This window comes from Benincasa hispida, chromosome 10, assembly GCF_009727055.1.
Source record: "Benincasa hispida cultivar B227 chromosome 10, ASM972705v1, whole genome shotgun sequence".
Classification (NCBI taxonomy): Eukaryota; Viridiplantae; Streptophyta; class Magnoliopsida; order Cucurbitales; family Cucurbitaceae; genus Benincasa; species Benincasa hispida.
The window spans coordinates 4152491-4170953 of NC_052358.1; positions in this window are offsets into that span (position 1 = coordinate 4152491).

Below are 18463 nucleotides of genomic sequence, written 5' to 3' on the forward strand. Positions count from 1 at the left end.
CATGAATAAACTGACTAAACTCTTTAGTCACGGGATCCACCATCTGTTAACTATCTCCACTAAAGACCGACAGTTGAATTCTTCTTACTACAGATATATTATGTGTCCATCTTAACCAATTAGTAGTGCGACAACCCTTCACAGATCGCTCGTAAGTACAGCTGGGCCAATAACCATTATGCCCTTATAGTTACATCTGTCTTCTTAAGTACCATTGATTCCTCTAATGAACATAAGTTGAGTTTCTCTTCCAAAGAGAAGCTGTGGCCACTATGTTCAAGCCCTGGAATCAGCCCTTAAGGGAGCAATCTCTCTATTTATCCCTACTTCGGGAAAGGAGTGAATTACCTCTTGTGGATTGAGTTCCCAGCTCTCCGATCAGACAAGTCTCCAAAAAGGTAGGCATGTTGAGTTGGCAATCTGGCCACTCTCACCCATACTAATCAAAGGATCGCCCTCAAAGGCAGGAGTTCCCAAAACACTCAGGATTGAAGTTGTGTCACCTATGGTCGTTTAAGTGAGATATAAATCTCTAGAATCAATGGCGTTATATACAAAGTCTAGTCATCTCGTGGTTCAGGTCTTATACAAACTCTCTGTATAAGACACCCCCGCTCCACACCTCCACATGAATGGTCAGGATCTACCATCTATAGTAGTTTACAACACTTGCAAACCTCTACAAAGCAGGCCGTATCCGTAGTGTCACAACGATCAGGTATCCCACCTTAATCCTTATACTACAGATCGATTTAGGTTATCACTTAAGGCATGATCCACTTGTATATCACATATACATGCTTAAGTTCATATAAGATAACCAAGGAGCTTTGTTTATTGGATATGAGTAAATGCCATAATTAAATAACACTTATTTTATTCATTGAACAATGTGCATCTTTACAAAACAACGAGACTCTGGAAGAATTAGGACACCAATTCCAACAGTTTCGTTGGTCATTTCATCTATTACTAGCCTACTACGAGGTTGATGATTTTGAATGTGGTATTCCTCCAGGAATGTTGTATTTTTCGATATAAATATCTCATCTTCTTGAAGATCATAAAAGAAACCACCTTTTGTCTCTTTAAGGTAACCTACAAATAGGCATACCTTTGAACAACGTTCCTACTTCTTAGGATTTTGCACCAACACACATGTTGGACATCCCCAGATCCTAAAGTGATCTAAACTACCTTTACATCCTCTTTATAGCTCGTAAGGTGTTTCAAAAACATTTTTCGAGAGAGCCATGTTCAAAATGTATAGTGTAGTCTGAACTACATAACCTCAAAAAGAACTTGGTAACTGAGCATAATTCATCATAGAATGAACCATGTCTAACAAGGTCCTATTTTTCCTTTTACACCATTTTGTTGAGGTGTGTCAGGTGTTGTGAGTTGCAACTGGATTCCATATTCTATCAATTAGTCCTGGAATTTTAAGTCCATATACTCATCCCCCCCCCTCCTCCCTCCCATCTAATCACAGCGTTTTAAGTCTGTTACCTAATTGGTTCTCAACCTAAGCCTTATATACCTTGAACTTTTCAAGTGTTTCGGACTTATGATACATTAGATAAATATGGTCATACCTTGAAAAATCATCAATGAAGCTAATGAAATATTCATAACCTCCTCTAGCTTTAACATTCATTGGACTAAAAAGGTCTGAATGCACTAGCTCCAAGAGTTCTTTGGCTCTAAGACCTTTTCCAAAAAAAGGTCTTTTAGTCATTTTACCCTAAAGACAAGATTCACATGGCAGTAATGAACTATCTTCTAACTGATTTAGATGATTGTTCTTAATCAATCTCTCAATGTTGTTGAGATTGATGTGACAAAGTCTCAAGTGCCAAAGATAGACATTTAGAGAAATTTTTCGTTTCTTAGTTTGAGTCTCAACTGTTTTAAACATTTTTATATTAAAAACTGTTTTTACCTCAGTCTGTTTTAACATGTACAAGTCATTTTCTAGTTTTGCATAACAAATTTTGACATCTTTCAAAGTAATGAACACTTCATTATTTTCAAAAGAAACTTTATAATTTTGTTCCAGTAAACATGAGACAAATACTAAATTCTTTTTCATAGAAGGAATGTAATAAATATTTTCAAGTAAAATGTATCTATCTCCTCTAAATAACTTCATATCCCCCACTGCTTTAACTGAAACAACCTCCCCGGTTCCTACCTTAAAGGTTGCTTCGCCTTCTATTAATTGTCTCCAGGAACTTGTTTCCTGAGAGAAAGTACAGATATGATTAGCGGCATCTGAATCTATTATCCAGGTTTTTTTATGGTTTTAAACCAAGCATGTTTCGATGACAAGTAAATTATATTTACTCTATCGTTCGATTTTTGTATTCTCATCTATGTGGTTCAAAACTTTAGATGAGTTGGGAGATAGAGGGCAATCCTCTGTTAAAACTTGCTTTGAATCATCTTTTGCTAGTAATTTGCATGTTGAAATGTTATTACCGTTAATTAATGCGGAAGCGGGTATTTTAGAAGAATTCGACATACTGAAAATTTTCAACAAATTCTTATTAGTAAATTGCAACTAAATCCAAAACTAGCAAAAAGTAATAATGTACCCATGAAAATTATTTATTTGCAACGATACTATAGTGAGTCAGAATCAATGCTACCGAAGGGTAGTCAAATACTCCTTCACTAAAGCAAGACATTCTTAACTAAATACTATTTTCAGATAACTCTTATTCTTGTATTCATTTAGTTACCATTTTCAGTCAGAAATGACTAACACTTAGTAATTTTGTAAGTGTAACTCTCCATTTTCGTACTTCAGAGGTTGGTCCCAACGATGCTACCGAACTAGAGAGTCAATGTTAGGAATGGACCTAACAAATCTTCTAAAGTTTGAGTTGTTTTGAATCCTATGTTACAACCCAGGGGACAGTCGTCATTAAACAACTAGCAAGAGTCGCCTAAAGCTAATCAGTAGGCACAACATAGGAATCTCACATTCCAAACCAACGGAAGAGACCGCGGGATATGTTGACACAAATCCTTCATCCACTTACTATGAACTACTTCCCCCATTCACCTTGATCATGACCCATATAAACATTTTCCGAATGGAGCAGTCGAAGTATAATCAACACAAAGCGTTGCATGGACCTCATAATGTGAACTTTGTTAGGACGTGAGAGTTGAAATCAATATATCACATATTTGATTTTACAATGAACAACTTCCCCTTATTCACCTTGATGTTGACTCATGCAAACACTTTTCGAATGGAGGTCACTCTCAGGGTGACACGAAATGTCGCATGAACCTCACAATGTGAATTCTTTAGAGACATGAAAACCAAAATCAAAACGCCCTGCGTTTGATTTTACTGTGAACAACTTCCCCCATTCACCTAGATCTTGATTCATGCAAATACTTTCTGGATAGAGCAGTCGGGGAATAATCGATACGAAGTGAAGCATGAATCTCGATGTGAATTCTTAGGAACTTGAGAGCTAAAAAAAACATATTGTATATGTTATTACTCTACCACTGAAGCGTTCTAACAACATATCATATACGTTATTAACTTCCCACATGAAGCGTTCTAATAACATGTCATATATGTTATTAAACTCCTACTTAAGTGTTCTACTATTTGTTTGGGTATATTTATACTCAGATTTATTTTGGCTAATTAAAAAACCCTAAGCCTATATGGTTTATCGAAGTATAACACTTATAAATGAATTTTAACCTATGATATCTAGGTGATAAATCATTTTATTACCTCATACAGCTCACATACACTTATAAAACCAGTTAACAATGCTTAATTATTCGGCCATAATCTCTAAGTAGGAGGTGTTCCATAGGCCGTCAACTTAAAAACCACCAGCCTTAGACTAGATTATATACCGGTTGAGTTTGTTATCAAGATTTATAAGATAACGACCTATTTTAACTAATAAAACAAGTGTTTAACTTATGTGAGCATGCAACTTATCTTTGTTATGGATTTTAATGTCTAATTTAGTTTTATAACAACTTATAAAAATAGACATGCTTTGCATCCATAACTTCAGCAAAGGCATTCAACATTTAATATAACACTTATATTAAACAAAAGAAACCCTAAACATGCATACTATATATTATAACTCTTTATAACATATGTCTAATGCATATAACATACTTCCTATGGTGGGATTTTAAATCTACATGGCATACAATATGTACATACATGTTTTAATTTAAAGATAACATATATCACATGCATAAATATTTAAATTACATTGATATGGTTCAACTTTGGCATCCTAAGCAAGCAATAATTACTAAATTATTATAAAATAGGTTCAAAACAGCTTCAAATTTGATCTGGACTACACGAACCGACTCGAACCAGACCCCAACTGCCTGAACCAGAACTCTAGAGCTTCAAAAGATGTTGAACCGGTCCAAGGATAGTTGAACCGGATAGGACTGGAATAAAACCGGTTGAATCAGATCTCTCTTGCGTAAATCGGCTCACTGATATGCATTGTTCTTGGCTGGAATGAATAGTGTCGTGATGTTGTATCCTAGCATTGCATCGCTATTCATTGCAATGCCTGTGGCATTGCAATGCTCGATGAACAGCGTCGCAATGCTTGTAGGCAGTAGCTTCAATTCTAGTTTTGTTGCTCGACCTTGCTTGCTTCAAACTTCAAATTACCATCTAATTTCGACTCTATTGATTCCAAATAAATTACAGACTCTAGAGCACACATATAAGCTCATCAACCAAGAGCCAACTACAAATTTAACTTAGGAATCAAAGAGAAATCTAAATCCAAAGTTGATAAATACACCATATTAGTCCCAAAACATGCAATCATAGAAATTCACCCACTAAACTCAAATTAATGTTAATTGAGTGCTTAAATCATGCTCTGATACCAATTGATGGAATGTAGAAACATGCAATGGAAGTAAACATAATTAAAAAGCACTCTAATTACATTTAATTTGAGTTTTAAAAGCATGCAAAACATATTTTACATAAGAGAGTTTCAAGAACATCATACCTTTGTTGACTTCCTCCAAATCCAAGCTGCTCTTCATGAAATCTCAGCTCCAAACCCATAGTGAACCACCAAGAGATATTCTCTACTATTTTCAGCCTTGAATTTGAGTGGTGGAACTCAAGATTGGAGTAAACTGTCAAGGGAATGGAGTGGGTTTGAGGGAAGAAGAACAATTCTATAGAAAATCATAATTGTTTAGCAAAAAACACTCTAAAATCTGAATCAATTAGAGAGTTTTATCCCTCATCTTCATGCAAGCACTAATGAAAATTGCAATTGACACTTCAATTGTAACAAATTAATGGCCTGGGTGTTTGGAATGAGAAGATGACAACTCATAATCCAAAATTGTGGAAAAATCCACTAACTCAATCCAATCTTCCAATTTCCATTTTTATTTTAATTAATCTAAAAAATAAATAATTTTAAAAATCAAAATTTAATTTCTCAAATTGAATAAAAAATGGAAATTAATTTCATTTTTAATTAATTAAACTTAAATAAGTTTAATTAATTAAATATTTAATATTTAATTGATTAAACACCTAATTCATACATGAATAGAATCAACATTTTAATATTATAAAGTCTCCAATTTCGTTTAATTTTGATAAATTAAATATTAATTATATCGAATATAATTATACAAACCCTAATTTGAAATTAAACAATTCAAAATGAAACCATAATTTATAATTTGAACATTTCTAATTGAAAATCTAAATTCAATTTTGAACACTTCAAATTGAAATCATTTCAAATTCACTCAATTAACGAGGAATGACTTAAATTGTTCAAATCAAATGAGGGAGTTTTATATTAATGAGATTAATATATAATGGTTAATTATAGATATGATCTATAATCCAAATTATGTAAGAGGGATATATTTGAATAAGATTCAAATATTAGATACATATGAACTAAATTCATAAAGAGATGTATACATATAAATATGTGATATTTATATATTAACTAACCTCATATTAAATATGATTTAATATAGTTACTTAATTAATTAATGGTTGATTAATTGATTAATAAATAATGGAGATTGGAGGTTAGCATAAATATATGATATTTATGATGATTAATTAAAAGTATATTAAATAAAATTTAATATATGATTATTTAATTACTGTGTCAATTAATTAAATAAAAGTTATTTAATTATTTAGCATTAAAGGCATAAAAGAAAACTCAAGGAGAAGGGCCTTATAAATACATCCTTATAGCTATTTTAGGTAAAGGTTTTGATATCACACAAAAACCTAGCCTCCACCTTCTCTCTAACTTCTCTCTAGAATTTTCTACCCTTTTCCTCCTCAAAGTTCTTGGAAACCACACTTCCAAGTTCTTTGAATCCTAGAGAATAGCAAGATAATCTCATTAGTGGTGTCCTTCTACGTTGGAGAAATTCGAGATTATTAACAACGGTGGAAGAAGAAAACTAGTGGAATCAACAAAGGTAAGTTGTGATTTCTCCTATTCTTCCTTTTTCAGGCATGCTTATATTTTTTTTAATGTTTATCCTAAAATTACATGTTTTATTTTACTATTTTTGTTTCTTTAAAAATCGAACTTCTATATGCAAGGCATTCACACGCTTCCGCTTGGGATTCGATTCCTTCACTTTTTTTTGCCACATACATGTTTAAGTTACATAAAATAACCTTGGATTTTTCTTTAATGGATTATTGTATATAAAATAATCAACCATTGATTCAAATAACATATAACTACGGGGCTTTAGGGCATACATTCTAACAACTGCTATTCAAAGTCGCTTTCTCTTACCGTTCACAACCAATTGTTGTTGCCTGCTTGGCTGAAATGTACTTGTCATCACCATTATCGCTCGGAGTTGCAACTGTTCATAGGTCCATGCCATTGTTGTTCGAAGTCACTATGATGGGTATCATATGCCATCATTGTTTGAAGTTGCTTCAAGTTATTTAGATAAACTAACAGGTCATAGGGAGCACCCGGTTTCACGTTTGAAGGGTCGGCCTTGGCTTTGGCTAAGGTCATGCATCTTCTTTTGGCAATATTCCAAGCCTAAAGTGATCCCTTGGTCTAGGACATGCATAAAACTTCCTATGTTAAACATTTGGCAAGGGTTGGCCTCGGCCTTGGTCAAAGTCGAGTATCTTCTTTTTGCTATATTTCGAGTCTAAGATGATCAATTGGGCTGGTGCATGTGAAAAGCATGCCCCAGTAGACATTTGGCAAGGCTCGGCCTCAGCCATCTTTCATAATGCCCATGGTGTATTTTAATGCATTTGGATGGTGAAAATATTGTACCTTAATGCGCTTAGGGCCAGTCTTGGTTAGCCCCCTATAAAATTTTGATCATAACTTCATGCTCCATTAATAATTTGGATCCTTATCCTCGGACTTGGCTCTTTGCCTCAACTTAGTCTCCTCGGCCTCGCCATTGGCTATCTCAGCCTTAGCTATTCATTTCAACTTGGTCGAGTCTCATCCGCGAACTTAGCTCTTCGTCTCAATTTGGTCTCATCGACCTCTGCAGCCTTAGCTATTCATTTCAACTTGGTCTCTATGACCACAATTTGATATCCTCTGTCTCGACATTGGTAATCTTGACCTCAACCTAAGCCTTGGCTTTGGCTCTTCACTTCAACTTGGTTTCTTCGACCTTGACATTGGTAGCTTAGGCCTTTTGGTAGTCCAACCTCAGTAACCTTTTCCTCGACCTAAGTTTTCTTGAACTCGACTTGGATCTTTGTTTCAACTTGGTCTCCTCGACCTTGTTATTGGTAGCCTAGGCCTTGGCATTAGTAGTCCCAGTCTTAGCCTCAGCCTCGACATTGGTTGGCTCAACCTCGGGTGTGGCCTAATTCATCTTGAACTCGGCTTCAACTCTTCGACATGTTGGCTTCCTTTGATTTTGGTCATGGGGATCTAATCCACCAATGGCTTCCACTTTCGGAAATTTTTCTTTAGCATGATTGTAGGAAATAAACCATTATAGCCTTTATTTCATTAATTTTTCAAATTTTCCTAATCTTGTATTGGTAGATCACTCTCGTCCTCACAGACGACGTCAATTGTTGATGCCAAATTTTGGCCAACAGAAAATGCACCTAACCTCCATGTGATATCAATGGTAAATTTGTGATTTTTGAGAAGAGAGGACCTGAAAAACAAAGAAAAAGGATTCTGATATCTAAGTTAGTAAGATAATTGTAGAATTGAGAAGAAGTCAGAAGTTTTAGTTATCAAATATGAAGTTATAATAATGTATTTATAGGGGATTTGGTCTAGAACATCTTAGTCCAACTAGGATTAAGGTATGAGTTTTCTAATCCTAGATGAGCTAGATTATCTCTCAAGCCAAATGGGTCAGGGCATGCATGTAGCATGCCCTGTGTTGGGAATGACCTAGAACTCGCAGCTCGTATTAAACATTCTATTAATCAACAATAATAAATTGTTGATTTTGCATTCTATTATGAAAATCCAATAAACATATCCATGGCTATAATCTGAATACTGTAACTTTATGTAGTGATATAAATAGGATCAAGTTAACAATATATAGCCTAAATAATCTAATAAGTATATGGATGAAATTGGGTATTTCATCCTGGTAAACACTATTGGATGCGACCCACTTTGTAGTTGTTACAAGAAGTTGTAAAGTGCTACAAACGATGTGATCCACAGATCGTTCATATTGAGACATGTGAGTGGGGGCATCCTATGCAATGAGTTTGCATATAGACTGGACCACGAAAATAATCACTTTTCTTTATATCGATGGTTTACTATTAAAACTGGCTATTTCATTTATTAAATAACCTAGGTTAACTCGATCGTGATCCTGAGCTAGCTATGAACTCCTGTTTGTTCAGGATTATCTTTTAATCTGCAAACAGTGAGAGTAGTCCAACAGCACTGCTCAATAAGCCTCCCATTTTGGGGATAAGACCGGATGAATAGCTGGGGACATAGCCCTGCAAGATGGAATTCACTCCTACCCGATTTAGGGTCAGTAGATAGGTTTTTCTCTTAAGTATTGATTCCAGGTCTTGAACAATCGAGGCCCCGCCTTCTCATGATAGAGAAAGAACTTGATTCATAGTTGTTATGAATCAAAATTTTTCATTAGAGGGTCGGTGGAAACTTAAGGAACAAGATGTATTCACAAGGGTAAAACGGTTATCTTGACCCAGCTGTGATTACGAACAACCTGTGAAGGATCGACTTACTGATTATGGTTATATAAAGTGGATATAATACATCTATAGTGAGGGGAGTTCAACTATGGGCTATAGTGGAGTGACCCATTAATTAACAAATGGGGGTTAGATCGGTCTAATGAGTTTAGCCGATTCATCTCGGATCTTTGGAGCCCATGATTTGTAGGTCCACAAGGTTCCCCTTCTAGCTCGTAAATGGATAAGCTTTAGAGTAGCTTGAGAAGTTAATTTGAAATGTTCAAATTAAAATTAAACAGAATAGGAGAATTTATATTATGATTTAAATATATGAAGATGGATTTGTGCAAAAAATTAATTTAATATTTGATATTAAATTAATTAGAATTATTTAAATAATTATTTATTAATTTTATTAGAAAATTAATAATGTTTTCAGATTTAAAATCAAAATTTAATTTTGAAATCGGTTTTGATATTAGAAAAATTGGAAAGTTAAATTCATACATAAAATGGAAAATTAAGTTTTTCCATTACCCATCTTCTTCATGCCCACACAAACCTCATTTTCTCATCTTCATTTACTCCAAGCATGAGCTGCAAGTCATGCAGCATTCTTTTTTGTATGTTCACCTGCAATAAATAAAGAAGATTGGAGTGAATTTGAGGCATGCATTCCATTAGAAATTTTAGAGAAAATTTCGAGCTGAAGAAGAGTTCTTCAAGCGTGCTGGTGCAGTGAGCTTCCCTTTGGTTTTCCATTGCTTCAAGCTGTCCTTGAGTCCCATAACTCGTTCTAAAGCTCCAAGAGGATAGTAGAGAAGATCTTGAGGTGGTTCACGTTGTTCTTTGGAGAAGATTATTGCTATTGATCGAGATCTTGAAGAGTCCTACAAAGGTATGATCACAAACCCTCTTATTTTAGATGAGCATGCTTTAGTTTCTGCCAAAATTAGTGAATTTGAATGCCTATTGATCCTTGTTACTTCCGTTGCATATTAATACACTCTTACACTCTGTTCATCAAACTTCATGCCTCGACCTTGGCTTCATTCTTGGCTAAGGTCGATCGATCCAGCATCATTGCGAGGCGAGCTAGGGTTTCATCCCTTAAGACCTAGCTATGATGGGTCTTTGGCCTTTGGCCAACACAAAAGGGTCGACCTCGATTGGAGTCGAGGCCGACGAGGCCCAATGTGTCCTTGGACCTATATTCTCTTACTCTCCTTTGACCATTTTACCCTTGATTCTAGAATTTGTCCATAACAACCATAAATAATAAGATGGACTAATTTTAAGATTTAATTATTATTTATGAATTGGCTCTCATAGAGGTTTTTCTAAAATTTCCTCTTCTTGATGTTCAAGATTTTTTCTACTTGGTTTCTTGTTGTAAGCACAATACTTGTAACTTTATTCTTGAGTCGAATTTAGTACATCTTAATCTTTATTTATGTTACTTTTTGTTTACAAAAGATTTAATGACCACAAATGAAATAAAATTGAACATTTAAACATATATAAGGAGTAAAGAAAAAGTCCTAGTATAAGAAGTAAAATATCGTTAATAATGCACTATTTTCAAATCTACTACAATTATTGAATCAATCAAAGTAACTATATGCCATATAACTAACCTCTAACAAAGGTTTGCAAAAAAAAAAAAAAAAAATGATACAAAGTATAATAGTAGATGCAATAATTGTAGTATATTTGAAAATAGTGCATTATTAACGATTTTTGACCTCATAAATAGAGTCCCTCTATGTATACACATAAATTCAAGTACCATTTGGTTAGACAATATGTCATCTATATTTAATTTTTACATGGCTTGATATCAATGACAGACCACCACGGTGGGGTAAGTGGGTCATTGTGCTTCACTCATTTTCTTTTTCTTTCTTTTTGACATTTTTTAAAATACGAAAAGAAAAATAGGTAGAATGATATTGACTAGGACTTAACTTTAGGATTTTGCATCTCCAAATAAAAATTATAAAGTTATATATATGGAATTAAAATGAAAAATTTTATCCACCACTCATTACGAAACTTGTTTTAGCCTTTATTTTCTTGAATTGCGTGAAAATAGTTAGAAGATTCAAAATATAATGTGTTAACGTCTTAAACTTTTTTGAGTCAATAAAGTAATATGAAGTTTCTATGCTATGATCTTTATAATAAATTAAAAGGTGAATATCCTCATAAAAACATTGTATTCAGTATTTTAATTAAGAAAATAACTAAAAATAGTGAATAAGATATGGTTATTCCCATTAGACATTCCATATATATTCAAAATTATGCATATGTATATTATTTTTGTTTCATTTTTCGTATTTTTACAAAGACCTCTCAACTTGATGAATCCTTCGACCTAGAAAAACATCATTACTTTCAACTTAAGAGTTCCTATTTGTTAGCTTCTCTTATTTAAAAGGAATAATCGCACATTAAAAAACAATATAAACAACAACATTCAAGCTCGTAAAAATCCTTAAAATTAATCTAGTTGGACATTAATCACATTGGTCAAAGCTCTTTACAAACAATAGCTCCTCCACTATAGTCCTTAATTTAGCTACTTTCATGAATTCATCTTATCTTGTGTTTCTTTTGTTTTTTTTGCTTCCGTCTCTTTGTGGCTTTCCTCTAACCTAGACGATATTCTATATCTTTTTTTTTTTTAAGAACTTTTCCAATTTTTCTTTGTATTGTTTTTTTTTTTTAGTAATGGATCTACTTTGGAGCCAGAGAATGAGGGTGTTAAAAATATGTGTTAACTTAATTGAAATATTCGAGTGTATCTACTAACCCCTTTTTCTTCGATATCTTTTTCTTTTTTTGTTCTCATCCACACACTTTGGGGAATACATTATATATTGATTTGAATCAAATATTATGTGAAGTGTGAATATATTCTAAAAATGTAATGCTAACCTTTTTTTACCTAATTTTTAGATATGTATTAACTTATAGGTAGTATATATTTATTGGAATTTATTTCACAGTTAAAGTTGAAAGATATTTTATCATTCCTCGTCAGGATATACGTATCATATTATTCACAAGTTTCAATTTTTTTCTCAATTTTTTTAATTTTCATACTTTTAAATCTATGTAATAAATCATAATACTTTTATGATAATACTTTTTTAGAGTGAACTCAATATCAATATGGAAAGATATTTTTTTAAAAAAATAACAAAACAGACTATAAAGTCATCGTTTTCAAAAAGAAAACATAACTCTAATTCTAATAGATCTTATATAGAAATTGATTTAGAAGAGCTACCAGCAGATCCTAATCTAAGAACTAGAATTTATGAGTATAATAATAATATTTAGGATGAAGTTCATATAGCATACTTACAACAAGGTATTTGTTAGCTTTAGAATCAAATTTTATTTCATTCAAGAAATTTAAATCGATTTCAAAACATAAGAACTCGTAAAGGACAGTTGTAATATGTAGGAGATATGAATATTCTTTTTAAAATTTTGTTATAGTGAGGTTGGTGCGGGTGTATTGCATACAAAATGATATGTGGTTTTGTGATGTGTGTGGGTGGAAATGGTGGATTAATTATGTTTAGTAATGAATATAACTAAAGGGATAATAATGTAATTATGGATTGATAATACATTGGAACAATTAAAATAATGAAGCAAAAGGATATATAGTATTAGAAGGGAAAAGGACAGAGAAAAGGAAGAAGGGAGTGGGATTTGGGTGTGAAGTCGAATCGAGAGCGAAGAAATTAAAGGCTTGAATTTGGGTGAGGTGACAGCTTGGCATTGGAACAAATACATTGAATAATGTGCCCAGTCTCTGTTTCTTTGCCTTCTTACTAAATTACATCCTCACGTGGCGGGTCACCCCCCCTTTCTTTTGCTTCCCTTCCAAAACTATCTTTACAATTATATATCTAAACCACACTTCATTACTATAATTCAATTTATCAACTCATTTACTACTTTTCTTTTCTTTTCTTTTTTAAATATATTTAGGTGTGCATCTTGAAAATTTCTAATCATAATTTTTCACATAATAAATATTTTTAATTTTTTTGAAATTTTTATTAAAATAGAAAAATGAGAATAACTATTTACACAAAATAGCAAAATTTTAAACTTTTTATAGAGCTCAATAGAAATCTATCAGTGATAAAAACTAATAGAAGTCTATTGATATTTTTTTTTATTTCTGGAAATAATTTGATATTTATTCTATGAAGGAAAATTTTCCTTTTTTCTATTTATAGAAGCTAGAGCTACAGCACCAAAGTTTTTCTAATGGTTGTAGGTCCAAGATTTTTTTTTATAGATTTAATTAAAAAAATTTAAAAACCGTTATAAAATTACTATAATTATTGTCCAAAAGCTGGGCCGTGACATTGGGCTCGTGGGCTGATCACACCAAAGGATAGCGCATTTTCTTTGTGGATCAAAAGCTGGGCTGTGACATTGGGCTTTTATGGGCTTAGAGTTGAACTTGGGTGATTTGTCAAAATTGGGCCGGCCCATTCATTAGCATATAAAAGCGGGGGACCCTAACTAAAGAGAGGTTTTTAAAAGGGCTAAGAAGATAGATAGTTAGTTCTAAATATTCCAACTCTAAACTCATCTGATTTTGGAAAAATAGCTAAATATATTTTGGGATTTCGACATAAAAGACCTTAAAATAGAGGTTATATTACATTAATGTCTTGAAATTTTCATTTTTTTTTTTTTTATAAAAAAGACTTATTGATTTTGTTTTTCCACTAATATCAGTGACTATTTACAATTTAACCTTTAGTCCCACACGCAAATATATATATATATATATATATATATATATATATATATATATATATATATATATATATTATATATATATATATATGTGATTCTTTCTCCTCCATGCACAGGTTAGAGCTTCATGCCCGTTAATGTTTCTTTTTAAAAAAGAAAAATCATCGACTCCTCCACTTCCCCTTTCTTCCTTCTCCCTCTCTTTTCTCCTTCCAGCGATTTCACACTTCTTTGTTACCACCATTCGCCCGTCAGATTCAGTCAACCGTCGTCGTCGTCGTTCACCAGTTTGCCCTTCGCCCTTCGGATTCAACCACCGCACACCATTCGTCCTCATTCACCAGTCACTCGCCCATTAGAATCGACCGTTCATCCTCGTTCATCAACCATTTTAAATCATCATTGACTTCCGGTCGCCGAGGTAAGTTGTTGTCTTCTCGTTGATTCTCTCTCCCATTCACAGTTTACTCCCTTCGTTTGTGTCGTGCACCAAGATTTAACCACCTATACAAATCCTTGGCGGCCACGACTGAAGAATAATAAGAGATGAAGATAGAGAGTTATGTGTTATAAACCCCCATATGAAGATGGAGAGATGAATATGGAGAGTTATGTGTTATAAACCCTCATATAAAGATGGAGAGATAAAGATGGACTTTGTTCATGCCGCCTATACAGATCCGCTGCATCAAGACCAAGTAGAACTTTTCTTTTTTTCTTTTTTTAAACTCTAAATATATATGTTATAAACCCCCAAGAGAATATGCATTCATTTACTTGATATATGTGAATTATATACTGTTGTATATACCGTTTTTCATTGATATATACTATGATTTATGTTGAATATTAATCAATATGTGATTTATATACTGTGCAATAAATGAAAAAGAAATTCGGTTAAATAATATATACTTAATTTTGTATATTGTAATATTTACTGTTCTTAATTTTATATATGTTCAAAGGTATATTGACAATGTTTCAGGGTACTTGTTAAAATATAAAAATTAATTGAATTTTTTTTTTTTTTTATTTAGATTTTATGTGTATTGTGATATATACAAATTTTGATGTGTTGGGATTTCTCATTACTTAAATGGATATATATACTGTAAATGAAATTTATAATATATACTGCGATTTATGTCGAATATTAAGCAAATATTATTTATAGGTCGAACTATATTTTATATATTAGATTATACGGTGATTTATATCAAGCATTGAATCAATCTATAATTTATATATTATGGTATATTTCATATATTGGTTATAATATTTTTCAAATACCTAAAAAAATATTTTTAGGTATATTTTAAATAACCATGAATTCACAAAAACAAAAGACAAAAAAAATATATATATATATGTGAAACCAACGAAAATAAAAAAGAAATAAATTTTCATTAAATGCATTTTCCCTCCCCAATTAAAAATCTCAACAAATAAATGCATTTTCTCTCTCCATTTGAAAATATGAAAAAATCATATCAAATACATATTTTCTCTCCATAATAAACGTAGTTTCTCTCTCCATCATTAAGAAAGTTTCGAAAATAGGGACATATATATAAAAATTGAGAATAAAAATAATAAAAAATGATAAATTTGTCAAAAAATAATACTAAAAATCATTGAAAAAATTTTAAATTTAAAGACATTTTTAAAATATATGGTCTAAAGATGATATTTTATTTAAAAATCCCATAGGTTTTTTTTTAATAAAATCTTCAAATTGGGCTAGGAAAAAATATCAACTAGATTTTTCTTTTTCTTTTTTTAGAATAGGTAATATTATTATACAACAACAAGGAGGATCCCACCACCTGGGATCAAGGCATCAAAGCAACAAACACAAGGCAAGACATGGCTCGACAGAAACAAAGGCAAACTAAACGCAAACATCACAGTCCACCAAGGAATAAAACATAGAACAGAGAACAAAAAAAGAAAACCCCACAATTTAAGCCAACAACAAACAACAAAAACATAAAGAAGAAATACATCAACCCGCCAGGGAAACTAGATAAGACTAAGAATGTGAGTGTGCCAGGAAATAGCACGAGCACGAATCGTAGAGACAATAAGATGAAGCAGAGTAGAGACTGTCCTTGGCTGACCTCCATGGAATCGGCAATTATGCTTCTGCCAAATATAATAGATGGAAGCACACCAAAAGACACAGAACAACTTACTACGTACCCCTTTACCCAACCCCACTTGACACATCCAACTCAACTCTACATCTCATCCTGTCACCCAATAAGTCGAACCCAACTGACGCACCATCCCCGACCACACCTCTCTTCTAAACCCACACTAAATACATAGATGATCCCACGACTCTAGACCTCCCCACATAAAAGACATCCCCCCTCCGACGACACACCCCACCTCCTAAACCAATCTCGTGCCCAGCCTGTCCCTCACAACTAACCACGTACAGAAGGAATGACATGGGACACCACCCCCAAACCACAAAAGACCTGCCAAAGACACCCTAGGACGACGAGGACGCAAACTTTCCCACGCACTAGCAATTGAAAAACTGACCACTCGCATTCGGCACCCAACCCAATAATTCTCCCCCTCACCCTAGGCCCCACTGCCTGTATAAGACCTTAGATCTCGAGCAACTCCCATGACCCTGTAGGCCACCTCTAACCTCCCTCACCATCCATAAACTCTGACAACTGCGCCTCCAAACTACATCTCCGACCACCCTAGACCCATATGTATCCAAAATCGCACCCCCTTCCTCTCCCGACAACCAAAGATCCCACTATATAAAGCATGATCTTCTATCGCCCACCATTAAATGGACCAGATGCTTGAATCTATCTCTACATTGCAAGATAGCCCTCAAGCACAAGGACTTCCCAACCTCACACCGAACCGCCCACGCATAATATACGCCTCCATCCATGGCGCCCATAATGAGCCAGACTTAACTAAAAGAAGTAAGAGCATCTTCATGATATCAGTCTGATTCCATGAAACCACATGTTTCACACCCAACCCTCCCTCACCCTTCGGCAAGCACAACTCATCCCAAGGCACCCGTGCACCACCCCGACTCCCCACATTGCCCTTCCATAAATAGCTTCACAACCGACGCTCAACCTCATGAGTTACACACGCAGGTAACATTAAGGTACTACACCAAAACACCTGAAAAGATTGGAAGACAAACCTAACAAGCTGCAACCTCCTTGTAAAAGAAAGGGAACGAGTCGTCCAGCTTCTAATACGAGTTATAATCCTCTGAATCATCGGTGCACAATCCATAACCCTCAACATACCAGCCAATAAAAGTAATCCGAGATACCTAACAGGCAACGAACCAAAAAGCGACAAGATCCCCAATAACACTAGAATCCACTCCCGCTACAAACATGGAACTCTTCCCCACATTCGTAACTAACCCAGACAACTCTGCAAACTCCACCAGAACCTGCTTCACAAACTCCAGAGACACTCTCTCTACTGCACAAAAAATCATCAAATCATCAGTAAAGGCCAGATGCGTCAAGCCCACATGCTCATACCGATCATGGAACCTAAACGACTTAGGAGGCTTATTTAACAACTGAGACAACATTTCCATCACCAACACAAACAAAAAGGGAGATAACGGATCTCCCTGCCTCAACCTCTTCCTCCCCAGAAAAAACCCCTCAATAGACCCATTAATTATCACAGAGAAAGTTGACGAAGTAATACAAGCCCTTACCCAACTAACGAAGTGAATGTGAGTACCAATAGCAAGCAACACACTAAACAAGAAATCCCAATTGATTGAATCATAGGCCTTCTGTAGGTCAACCTTCAACACATATCTGGGCTTCCCTCTGTCTAACTTATAGCCCCCCACAAATTCCTGACACAACAAAATATTATAAAAAAATTGACCTGCTAGGAACAAACGTAGACTGGTTACCACTAATGACAAAAGGCAACCACAACCGCAACCTATTAGCAAGGACCTTCGAGATTATTTTATATACAACATTGCAACATGAAATAGGATGAAAGTCCTCCAACGTTCTGCTTTCGACCTCTTAGGGATAAGAGAAATAGAAGTAGAATTAACTCCACCAGGCAGATAACAGGACTAAAAAAAATTCAGCACAACATCACAGAAATCATCCCCAACCATACTCCAAGCATATCTGTAAAAATCCACCGAAAACCCATCATGCTCAAGAGCCTTCCCAGACTTCATCGAAAATAAAGCCTTCTAAATCTCATCCCAAATCTCTAGGCAACCAAGTGCCTCCACCCCCTCCACGGGCCAGCTAAACTGCACAATATCCCCACCGGGCAGTAAGGTCCCTATACCTCAAAGGCTGACTCCTCAAACTACCTCAAAAGAAATCCACTGCCACCCTCGCCACCCTGTCATGTACCGTCTGGCGGGTACCCCCA